The sequence below is a fragment of the Eubalaena glacialis genome, chromosome 8 (assembly GCF_028564815.1).
Source record: "Eubalaena glacialis isolate mEubGla1 chromosome 8, mEubGla1.1.hap2.+ XY, whole genome shotgun sequence".
Classification (NCBI taxonomy): Eukaryota; Metazoa; Chordata; class Mammalia; order Artiodactyla; family Balaenidae; genus Eubalaena; species Eubalaena glacialis.
Genome location: NC_083723.1, coordinates 115125385 through 115136942, shown reverse-complemented (window position 1 = coordinate 115136942; position 11558 = coordinate 115125385). Strand labels below are relative to the sequence as shown.

General features: G+C 44.9%; 1 protein-coding gene across 5 annotated transcripts in view; it reads left to right on the top strand.

Moving 5' to 3' along the window:
* Window positions 1-3284: 3284 nt before the first annotated feature.
* SLC37A3 (solute carrier family 37 member 3) overlaps window positions 3285-11558 on the top strand; it is a 43751-nt gene continuing 35477 nt past the window's right edge. For 4 of the 5 annotated variants that reach the window (XM_061198102.1, XM_061198100.1, XM_061198104.1 and 1 more), the window contains exon 1: window positions 3285-3382. The gene's annotated coding sequence lies outside the window, so the exon portion shown is untranslated. Of the gene's footprint in view, window positions 3383-3412; window positions 3530-11558 lie in introns of those variants that run through there. The other variant, XM_061198101.1, reaches the window with a different exon arrangement.

Below are 11558 nucleotides of genomic sequence, written 5' to 3'. Positions count from 1 at the left end.
GGTGGGGGTGGCTAGTTGAAAGACAGCAACTTAAAGGAGGATACAGATCTGGGTTTTGAGTCATTTAACTGTTTTGTGGACTTGAATAACCTTTCCTGAGGAGCCACTGAGAGAAAGGAGGTGATCCAAAGAGAAGATTAAAAAACTAAAACAACTTTGAATTTGCAGGGGAAGAAAGAGCTGAAAAAAAATGTTTCCTTCCCCCCACAAAATGTACCCCAGAACCAAGGTTAATTTCTAGGAAGACCTGGAGTTCGTCAGTCCCTGATGCTGGCAGGAGAAGCGTGGAGCTGAGGTGAATTTTCCTTTTTGTTTTTTCCCCACAGAGTCTGGAAGAGTCACTGCTTCTAGGGTGGGGACCAGATCAGCTCCACTCTGTGGAACGTGCTGAGCAGGCAGTTAAGCTATAGGCACAACATGCAAAACAGAAACATCCTGACTGATAAAATATTAAACTGGTGTAGTGGTTTCAGACTGTGGGCTGAGACCCGTTAATGAGTCATGAAGTCAAATTTAGTGGGTTGTAACCAGCGTTTTTACAGAAAAGATTAGGAAAACAATTCAGAATGCATTCCATGGAGTAAGAGTATTGTTGCGTGAGCTGTTTGGATCAGTTGTGAGCAGGCACGTGTGTGCTGGGGGTGATGTAAGATGTATTTCTTACTGTGGGTTGAGGCCTAGCACTGAAACAGAGGACAATTTACTCACTACTCAAGAACATTTCTCCAGAAAACCTGTAAATGATGATTTATCTTACCCCAAATTCCATTTACACATCACTTTCAGGAACGTCTCTTTTGGGGAGGATAAACCCAATGTTGGCAGGTAGAGCAAGAAAACAAAAGACACTGACAAATACTGCTGCTGCACACCGTGCTTTGTTGTTGTTTTTTTTTTTAATTTTTATTTTATTTATTTTTTTGCCCGTGCCATGCAGCATGCAGAATCCTAGTTCGCATTCAGCATGCGGGATCTTAGTTCCCTGATGAGGGATTGAACCCGTGCCCCCAGCAATGGAAGGGCAGAGTCCTAACCGCTGGACTACCAGGGAAGGCCCTGCAGACTGTGCTCTGAAAGCCACAGTCATGCGTATGCGGCTTGAAAATGAAATGTAGGTCAAGATCCACGACAAATGTATGGGCAGGGGCAGGAAATAAAACCCGTGAGATGTGTCAGTGAGGTTAGGTGTCAAAATGTTTTCTTCTTCTGGTAATGATTACTGATAAAGAAAAAAAGAAAAAAGAAAAAACCCCGAAACCAAAAAACCCCAGCTGACTCAGACTTCACACTTGGAGAGCAAGTAGAATTTGAATGGTAAAATGCCCAAATGGTTATAGACGTCAAAGAGAGATGCTGCTTTTCCCTACCCCGACCCTCTCCACCAACGCTGACTGTAAGTGCAAAGAGCAGAGCTTGGGTTATGGGGAAGAAGGCATTCTTGACCTGGGTGGTGGTGATGCAGGTCATATACTTACACACACACACACATATGTGCATATACACACATATATTTCACAATATATATAGTTTACCATTTTAACCATTTTTAAGTGTATCATCCAGTGGTCTTAAATATATTCACATTGTTGTGCAGCCATCACCACCATCCGTCTCCAGAACTTTGTCATCATCTCCAACTGAAACTCTATATCCTGTTAAACAATAACTCCCATTTCCCCTTCCCCCCAGCCATTGGTAACCATTATTCTACTTCCTGTCTCAATAAATTTGATTACCCTACGTACCTCATACAAGTGGAATCATACAGTAAGTGTCCTTTTGTGTCTGGCTTATCTCACTTAGTTTAATGTTTTCAGGGTTCATCCATGTTGTAGCATGTGTCATAATTTCATTCCTTTAAAGTTGAATAATTGTCCACAATTTGTTTTTTACAATAAATGTGAAATGCCTGGTCTGGTTGATTTATGGTTGCTCCCCATAATATCACATTTCCCCAGCCACACCCTCTGATGACTGGAAACAAAACTACCCCTGCATTGTGTAAAGGCGAATACAAATTAAAGATAAGAGACTTAATTCTCCTTGTTGAAAATAAGGGAAGAGGACCCCCCCTCCCTCCTTTTTCTTTCAAAATTTCTGTCCTTTTCGAATATATGCATACCTTTATAAGGGCTAAATAACCTCTGCCGGCCTCACAACTCTGGAATGTTTCCTCCAGGACCTGGGAGCCATCTTTTGAAATTCAAACATCCAGGGAGCTATTGCCCCGAACTCCCAGTTCCTGTGGCAGGATGGGAGGCTAACTTCCGTAGGGGCCTTGCTCCAATTTGCAAAACCATCTCCTGTCCTAAAGGCGTGAGAAGTTTGTCCTAAAGGTGTGAGAAGTTCTCTGGATAAGCCAACTCAGGTGGTCTCCCCAGTGACCGTGATAAAGTTAGGAGAACTATTTGTGACATAAGGTCCAGTCGAGTCCTCTCACTTAAGGAGTAGTGATTCTCTGAGAACTTGCCTGGAGTGGGTAGTGTCTGCCTGGCAATGTAAGGGGGAGATTCCTTTCTTCCTTTGCTACCTTAAGCGTGTTGCCTGTGATGTGCGTCACAGTCTGGTTCAAAGCGTATTCAATAATAAAACTGTTTTCTAATCTGCTATCTTTGTGGACAGGTTTTCTGGGTTGAAAGACTTAAATTTTTTTTTTTTTTTTCCCTAGCAGTTGAAAGAGAGCCCAGGAGGGCAAAAGACCCTTGTTCAGAGTCGTGTGTTGTAAGGCCTTCAGATTTTGCTTGAAGCTGCCAGGATCTTAACACTCATTTATTTGGGTGATGGGGGTGGGATGTACAACAGTGAATTATACCGACAGACTAATAACCCTGTCCTTATGGGCAACTGTATTTAATTCAACAAAAATTTAAAGCTTATGCCCTCATGGCAGGTCAGTAGCACACCTAGCAGCGCGTTTCTTTCTCTCAAAACAAAATGCAGAATAAAGGTTTTTTGAAAAAAAGATGATTTATATATACATCATTTCTTCCCAGATTATATCCTCTTTCTCCCGCACTGCTTCTTTCCTAACAGCCGTTTCCTGGCCGTTGTCCGTCCCCCCGACCCCCACTTCCCACTCGGAGCTGCCGGGTCCACCCAGGCCTCCGGCGGTGTCTGGAAGCCGACACTCCCCCTCCCCCTCCCCCTCCCCCTCCCCCTCCCCTCCCCCCCTCCACTCCCTGCCCAGTGGACCGCAGGTAAAGCCGCGCGGTCGGACTACAACTCCCAGCATGCCACGGGTACCGACGGGTCACGTGAGTGCCCGGAAACCCTGGCCGCGGCGGCGCCGGTGAGGTGGCGGCGGGAGTGGCTAGCTTGCGGGGGCTGCGAAGCGAGAGGAGCTGTCGGCCGGCCGGAGGGCAACGACTACTGCGGCACTCGGGTGCGCGAGCGGCGGCGCGCCGGGCCGGAGCCGAGAAGGGCTGGAACCCGGCTTGGGGCGGGAGTGAGGGGCGCCGCAGTCGAGGGCAGGTCCGAGGAGCTTCCAGGCGACGAGGGGACCGGGCGGAGAGGCAGAAGGTGGCGGCCGGTGGGTGTGGCGCCGCGGGCAAGGCCGGCCACCCCTCGTTCCCTCCACTCTGGGCCTGGCTCCTCGGCGCCCAGGTGCTCCGGGACCTGGCGGCGCCGGCGAGTACCGCCGCGGAGGGGAGCGGGAGGATCGGGAGGGCCTCCGGGGAGAGCCGGCGGCCGGGCCCCACGCCAGCGCGGCGGCGGGGGCGCCTGTGCAAGAAAAGGGTTTGTCGTCTAGACCAGGTGAAAGGGTGCCTCACAGGTAGGGCGGGCAGGCTTTTGGAGAGGATGTAGTGAGGCCACAGAGGGAGAAGGGTCTTAGTGGAATAACTGGGCTTTGCTTTTTGGTAACTACCACGGTCTCGGTCAGGAATTTATCTGATCGCTTTTCGTCATTAACTCAGTATTCTTGTTTGCAGAATGTGGTCTGTTTATTCTCACTTCTCACGTGATTATGGGAACGTGTCCACAGGGTTTTTGGTGTTTCCAGAAACTAGGCGATCCCCTGATAACTTACTGAAAGGATTGTAGGGATTTCCTGGGGTGAGCAAAATATTCTTAATGGCCACCTTCTTTCTTCAGCGTTTTGATGCTTGAATTCTTTGTTTCCCATTTGTTGAATGTTTGCTGTATGCCAGGCACTGTACTTACTTAATTTATTTTTGCCTGCGTTGGGTCTTTTTTAAAAAATAAATTTATTTATTTATTTTTGGCTGCGTTGGGTCTTCATTGCTGCGTGCGGGCTTTTCTCTAGTTGCGGTGAGCGGGAGCTACTCTTCGTTGCGGTGTACGGGCTTCTCATTGCGGTGGCTTCTCTTGTTGCAGAGCACGGGCCTCGAGCATAGGCTCCGTAGTTGTGGCGCACGGGCTTAGTTGCTCCGCGGCATGTGGGATCTTCCCGGATTAGGGCTCGAACCCGTGTCCCCTGCATTGGCAGGCGGATTCTTAACCACTGCGTCACGAGGGATGCCCCAGGTGCTGTATTTAGAACTCTCTATAAATTGTCTCATTTAATCTTTCAGTGAGGAAATTGAGACTCAAAGAAGTTAAGTGGAGGGTCTGGAATTCCAGCTGGAACTTTTATGCCTTTGTGTGGGCCACGGTGTGGCTTCAGATGACAATCTTCTATTAATCTTTGATATCAGGTCTCTGCATCAGAAAATAACCCTGAAACGATACTTTCATAAGCTCAAAGTCGGTGTACTGTCTTGTTGCTCACTAGCTGTCAGGATCCAGTGTATTAGTCATTGTGTCAGGTTCTGATTTGTCTTGTTCACCAGTGATACGGAAATGTCACGGCAATGACCATTAACTTGAGTATAAGTCCTTTGTCTAGGAGAGGGAAAGATTTTTATCTTGAAAACTGTTGTCTTTGGAATATGTTCAAAATAGGTAGGAAGAACGTGGTTCAGGGAACCCTGAGAGAATTTTACAGAGAAGTGCTAGGTATTTTACATCTGTGGTAAGGAACAATTTAAGAAGAGAGACAAATTACAGGAAGACTTGAGTTTTGAATAAAAGGATTTACATGATACAGGGAAATGACTTCAAATGAGGTCATGTGGGATAAAAAAGATACTTGTGTAAATTACAGCATGCACAACTGTCACAATAGGTGAGCTCAACTATCCATTTAATACTTTTCCCCCTACCTCTTTATACTGAGTATACATAATCATTTTACTTTGCAAACATAAAAACTGAAGTCTAGGAAGTGAAGTAATTGCCCTTCTTATTTAAGCGTGTGCGAGAACCACTGTTACTAATAAGGTGCTTTTTTTCCATCCTGGATCTATACTTCTGTGTTTAATGTGTGATATTTTTAATTACTGTGTTTTACCCAACTTGGGATATTTTAACCTTTTAACCTTCCCTCTTACACAGTATAACGTAGGGTCTAGGGTCAGGTCTGGGTTTGAATGCTCCTTTCACCTCCTCAGAGATATTACTTTCTAAAATCCATTTTTTTATCTGTAAGATGTGGTGAGAACTAAATGCAATGGCACATGGTAAGTGCCTAGCACAGGGCCTGGCACTTTGAAAGCAGTCAGTGTTGGCCGTCAGTCAAAGCATTCATTCATTCAGAAAATCTTTACTGATCATTCTAAATGCTCTGCTAGGCCCTGGGGTTATAGCTGTGGCGTTAAGACAGATGTGGAACTTACAGGTGAACAATAAACATGTGAACAATTAAAGCAGATAATTAGATTGGGAGAAATGCTGTGATGGGAAGAAACAGATGGAGATGGGAGAGATAGTAACAGAGGGAGACCATTTTAGATAGGACGATCCAGGCAGCCACTCTAGGGGATGACACTTGAGGGTGAGTCAAGGAAAGCCAAGAGCAAGCCATTTGCAAAGAACCAGGAGAAAAGCATGTCAGACAACAGAACAGCAAATGCGAAGTCCCAAAGCAAGGAAGGGCTTGGTGTGTTCAGGGGCAAGAAAGGGATTGGGTGCTAGGGAGACGGTAGCCGTGTGGAGGAGTGATGCTGGTGGGGGGCGGAGCAAGGCGGGCACAGGGGAGAAGGAAACGGCTAGCTCCACGCTGTGTACACCGGCAAAGGATTGGGAACCACCCAGATGTCCCGCAGGAGACTGGACTGCGGCAGCTCTGTAGGTGCAGATGGGGTGGACCTCCAACCTCTGATAAGTGAAGAAAAAAATGGTGCAGGATAGTGTGTGTTGTATGCTCCCATTTGTGTATGTGTGAGTGTGGGGCTACGCCTGGAATGCACGCACAGGTGCAGATTCTGCAAGAATGCAGAAGCAATGGTAGGAGCCCCGGGTGACATGAGAACAGGGAGGGAGGTGTCACCGTGTACATACCCTTTGAACTTTCTACCGTATGTGTATAGCATCTACTGCATACAGGTTTTGGAGGCCGTGGCAAAACTCTTGTTTTGTGGTTTTATATGAGTCTTGGGAAACCGTGAAGAAGGCATTTTAAGCAGAAGAATGACAGCTGATTTATGTTTTAAGATATGTTTCTGGCTGATGTGTGAAGAGTGATGGGCAGCAGGGGGCTGGTGTGTGTGCTAGATGTACAATAGTGAAACCCTGCAGGAGGCTGTTGCACTAGGCTTGGTAGAAGACGTGAGTGGTTGACCTTGGTAGTGGCTGTGGGGATGGAGAGAAGAGGATGGATTTGGGCTGAATTTTGGGGTGAAGAGGACTGGATTTAGTAATGGGTTGGATGCGGAAGCTGAGAGGAAAGGAGAAATGAGGGCTAAGTGTTAGTTGCCTTGGTGGTACCATCTTCTGAGGGCAGTGCTGGGGACGGATGGGTGTGGAGGGAGGAAGTGAAGAATTGTGAAATTGTGTTTCAGCTCCAAGGAGGGCTCTCAAGTGGTTGGTTGGCTGTGCCGCTGGGAGCCCTGGAGGGTCCAAGTTAGAGCTGGCGCTCTGGGAATCATTGGCAGAAAGCTGTGGTTCCAGATGAAGGGGACAGAGAGCTTGGAAGTTTAGAGAGAGAAGTGTAAGTGGTTATCTTAGATGTTGAGAAAGCAGGTCATTAGGGAAGTGTGGACTTGCTGGGCAGAGCTGCATGCCCTTTGAGGTTTGTGGTTTTGAATCTGAAAAGTGAAACCAGCCTGCTCCTTTGATTTTTCTCTGGCAAAACTCAACCACTTGGGCCCAGGGGAGGAGGCCAGAGGCAAGCAAGGAAAAAAGGCCCGTAAGGGAGATAGTCCAGATTCTAAGTTGGGAAAGAAGGGAATGAGGACAGGAGGAGGGTCATGGCTGAAGGGAAAAAATGGGAGGGTGACCTAATTGGGAGCTTGCTGAGGTAAAATGACTTTGCAGTGGGGAGTATGAAGTAAGCAGTTTTCTGGAAGGAAACAAAGCAAGATGTTTGAAATGCAGTTTGGGAGGTGATGCACTTACTGCTTAGTAGATGACACGGGCCGGGTTTTGACCACGGAGTGGGTTTTTCTCGTGGGATAGAGGAAAAGATTGGTGGGAAGAGGACAAGGGTCTGCTAGGTTACCCATCTGGGTGTTGACATGAGACAGAGCAGAGGGGGGACAGCAGGTGACCAGGAGACGACGGCTGTGAGGGGCAGAGGGCAGCGAGGCCCAGGAACTTCGGAGAAGCTGGGGTCTCGCAAGGGGGAGGAGTGGTTGTGAGAAGGAAGATTGCTCCTCCCTGAGAGACCCCAGAGGAAGCAGTATTATCTGGGGGCAGGCAGGAGTCCGCCAGGGTAGGAAAGGCAAGAACTCGCAGAACAGGGTCATGGTATGGAGAAGGAGATTAACTGCTTCTCTCCATTTCCAGAGAGCCTTTCCTTCCAGTGGGGGTGGGGTGGGGATGGGCCCAATGAGGTGGAGGTGGCCGGTGATCTCCTTTTCTGCCAGTCTCTCCCCTTTCCACTCTGCAGTCTGTTTCCCCCAAAGTGTTCCTAATACGAGACAACTTTATTTATTTATTATTTTTAAAAAATTAATTAATTAATTAATTAATTAATTTTGGGCTGCGTTGGGTCTTCGTTGCTGTGCACGGGCTTTCTCTAGTTGCGGCGAGGGGGGGCTAATCTTCGTTGCGGTGCGCGGGCTTCTCATTGTGGTGGCTTCTCTTGTTGCGGAGCACGGGCTCTAGGCGCCCGGGCTTCAGTAGTTGTGGCACATGGGCTCAGTAGTTGTGGCTCACGGGCTCCAAAGCGCAGGCTCTGTAGTTGTGGCACATGGGCTTAGTTGCTTCACAGCATGCGGGATCTTCCTGGACCAGGGATTGAACCCGTGTCCCCTGCATTGTCAGGCGGATTCTTAACCACTGCGCCACCAGGGAAGTCCCTACAAGACAACTTTAAATCTTACTATGTTTGAGTTGGAATGGACTCTAAATATGTATGGAAAGTGAAATTTGGGGAATGTTTTATATTCCAAGGCAGTGTTTATAAGGGGGAGATTGCCCTCTGCCTGGACGTGTCACATGTGAAGCCATCTTTTTATTCAGCCTTGATCACACAATATGGAGTGTTCCATCCTGGAAAGTATGTTGTGTGGGTGATCCTATAGGATCTCAGAAAGCTTCTTACAAATTAGATGAGTTAATGATCATGAACTAGCCTTGAAAAGTAGAATAGGGCTCAATGGTTCTGCATCCTTTTTGATGGCAGGGATCTTACTTTTTATGTTTTTTTTTTTTTTTTTTTAAAGGTCATTCTTGTTCTCACATGATAGTTGTAGATTTAGTATCCATGGACTAAGAAAATACTAAATGACAAGCTTCTATTCAGAAACACTTAAAATGAATTTTGGCTTTATTAATTATAACAGCATTTACATACGCTTGAAAAATGTTAGACGTTTGTTCAGTCTATATTCAGAGCCGGAAAGAAAATGGTCTAAAAGTAGGATGTGCTTAATAGAGTCAGACTTGGCAAAAACTCCATGCTTCTGCAGGGCTCCAGAGCTCACAGATGATCAGAAATCACTTCTGTGATGTAGGACATATAAATGCAAGGTATTGTTATTAATGATTATAATTATATAGGACCAGATGTTATAATAGTATTCATTTTAAATGGCATTCTGCCAACATCAGATGAATGTTTAAACTCTTTTCCCATTGAACTTATTAAGCATTTTCTTCCCTGTCACTGTAGCTAAGGAAAAGGTGGTTTATTTAGAAACTAAATCCAGATGGTCTCAAACAGCTTGGTAGTCATTTAACAGCATTAATGTAACTGTACAGGCCTGAAATCCGCAACCATTATTGCCGAAGCAAGTAATTCCAATCTGTTGGAGCATACCTTTTTGGAATTATTCTCTTACCTAATTAATTATAGAATTTCATAACCCACAACCTTTTCTGAAGTATTCAGTACAGTGTTTTGAGTTGTGAGTGTGTTCAGGTCAAAGAGCTATGATATATAAAGAATGGTTAAAACTTTGAGTTGTTTCACTTGGGTGTCATGTTTAATTTGGGGGTAGAGGTAAATTTAGCAGTAACACTAGTAGCTCTCAGGTTTGTAACCTCCTGGAATTACAGACAGAAAGTTTATTTACATTTTGTGAGTGGAAATTTGTTGTCTTACTTGGCTCATAATTTTGTTTTAACATTTTTCAAGGAGAATGATTATATGAAATTAACTGTATTCTCCTGATGTGGGATTAATCCTGGGCAGATCAGTGGCTAAAATAATTATCTGAATACCTTACATGCATTGTTTATTTTGGTCTCAGAAGAGATAGGCCATTTTACACATGACAGTCTGTGCTTCAGAGAGATTGATGTGTCCAAGGGCTCACAGCCAGTAAGTGAATCAGCTATAATGTTTATATAACTTAAACCATCTCAACTTTGTATCTTTTATCCAAAAGTTTCAAGAATGGCCTTTCAGCTGGGTCTCTCAGCATTTAAGGTTTTGGGTTCATCTACCAAGCAGTAGTATAAATTGTAATAGAGAACGGAAGTATAAATAGCAGTTACAGGGAACACAACCTTGGGCAAAGTCCTGTGATTCACTAATTTTAGTGCTGGAAGCTTTTGAGTTTGTCTCCTACCTTGACTATTATTGTAGTATGTTTATCATACAAGGTATTTTGTTAATTTAATTTTTTTTTTAAAGCTTTTTTGTTTTTGTTTTTAATTTATTTTTGGCTGCGTCGGGTCTTCGTTGCTGCACGTGGGCTTTCTCTAGTAGCGGCGAGCGGGAGCTACTCTTCGTTGTGGTGCGTGGGCTTCTCATTGCGGTGGCTTCTCTTGTGGCAGAGCACGGGCTCTAGGTGTCCAGGCTTCAGTAGTGGTGGCACATGGGCTCAGTAGTTGTGGCACGCGGGCTCTAGAGCACGGGCTCAGTAGTTGTGGCACACGGGCTTAGTTGCTCCTCAGCATGTGGGATCTTCCCGGACCAGGGCTCGAACCCGTGTCCCTTGCATTAGCAGGCGGATTCTTAACCACTGCGCCACCAGCAAAGCCCCTGTTAATTTAATTTTATTTTTCCCTAATATGCAGGTAAACTATAGGACTTTTACAATGCTGTGGATGTTTTCCCTCCTGATTATAAAAGTAATATACATGTTTATTGTAGAATTTTTAGGAAAATATATAGAAAACTAAAATTACCCATAATCCCACTGCCCAGAGAGAACTATATATTCCCTGTTTACTTGTAAATATTATGTAAATCTAGAGTTCAGTTGATTGTAAGTCATATCCTACACGTTTCACTTGCCGTTTTCTCATGTTATTATAAAGTCTTAATCATCATGTCAAATGATAAAATATTCAGCCATTTGGATATACCATAATTTGTTTAATTATTCCCTTCTTATTGCATGTTTAGGTTGTTTCTGCAGACTCATAGCTGGAGACGTTAAGTGTAGATGCCTACTTTATGCTTAATTAGTCTTGGTGTCAGAGCGTGGATGTGGCTTTCCGAGAGGACAGAGGAGAGGTGAGAGGAAGTAGTGGAAAGAGATGGCAGAGGTGTGGCCCTGTCTCCCCTGTTCCTTTATGACTGGCACAAAGTTCATTTCTTCATATAAGAGAGCTCTTCCGACTTTTTGTGAAAACTACCTTTGTGTATAGAGCTGAATGTATCTTGTATTTCTTTAGGAATAAATCCCTGGAAATTGAATTTTTGTGTCAGAGGCTCTCAATGAACATGGCCAGATCGTCTTCCTATAAAATTGTGTTAATTTTCGCTTCCATCAGCAGTGTATGAGAGTTCAGGATCATTAGACATTGAGCTGCATTGAGCACAGTCTTTTTTAACTATGCAAACTTTTTTTGTTACCATAATTAGCATTTCTTATGTTCTAATGAGATTGGAACTCTTATTTGATAAGTTTAATAGCCATTTCATTTCTTCTGAGTTGCCTGTTCATTTCCGTTGCTCATTTTCCAGTCAGAATTAGTGATTTTCTTATCAGTTTGTATGAGAGTTCGTTCTGTTAGGAGGTAATCTTTCGTCAAGGATTTTTTTTTTTTTTAAATAAATAAATAAATTTATTTATTTATTTATTGGCTGTGTTGGGTCTTTGTTGCTGCGCGCAGGCTCTCTCTAGTTGTGGCGAGCAGGGGCTACTCTTCGAGTGGGGGCT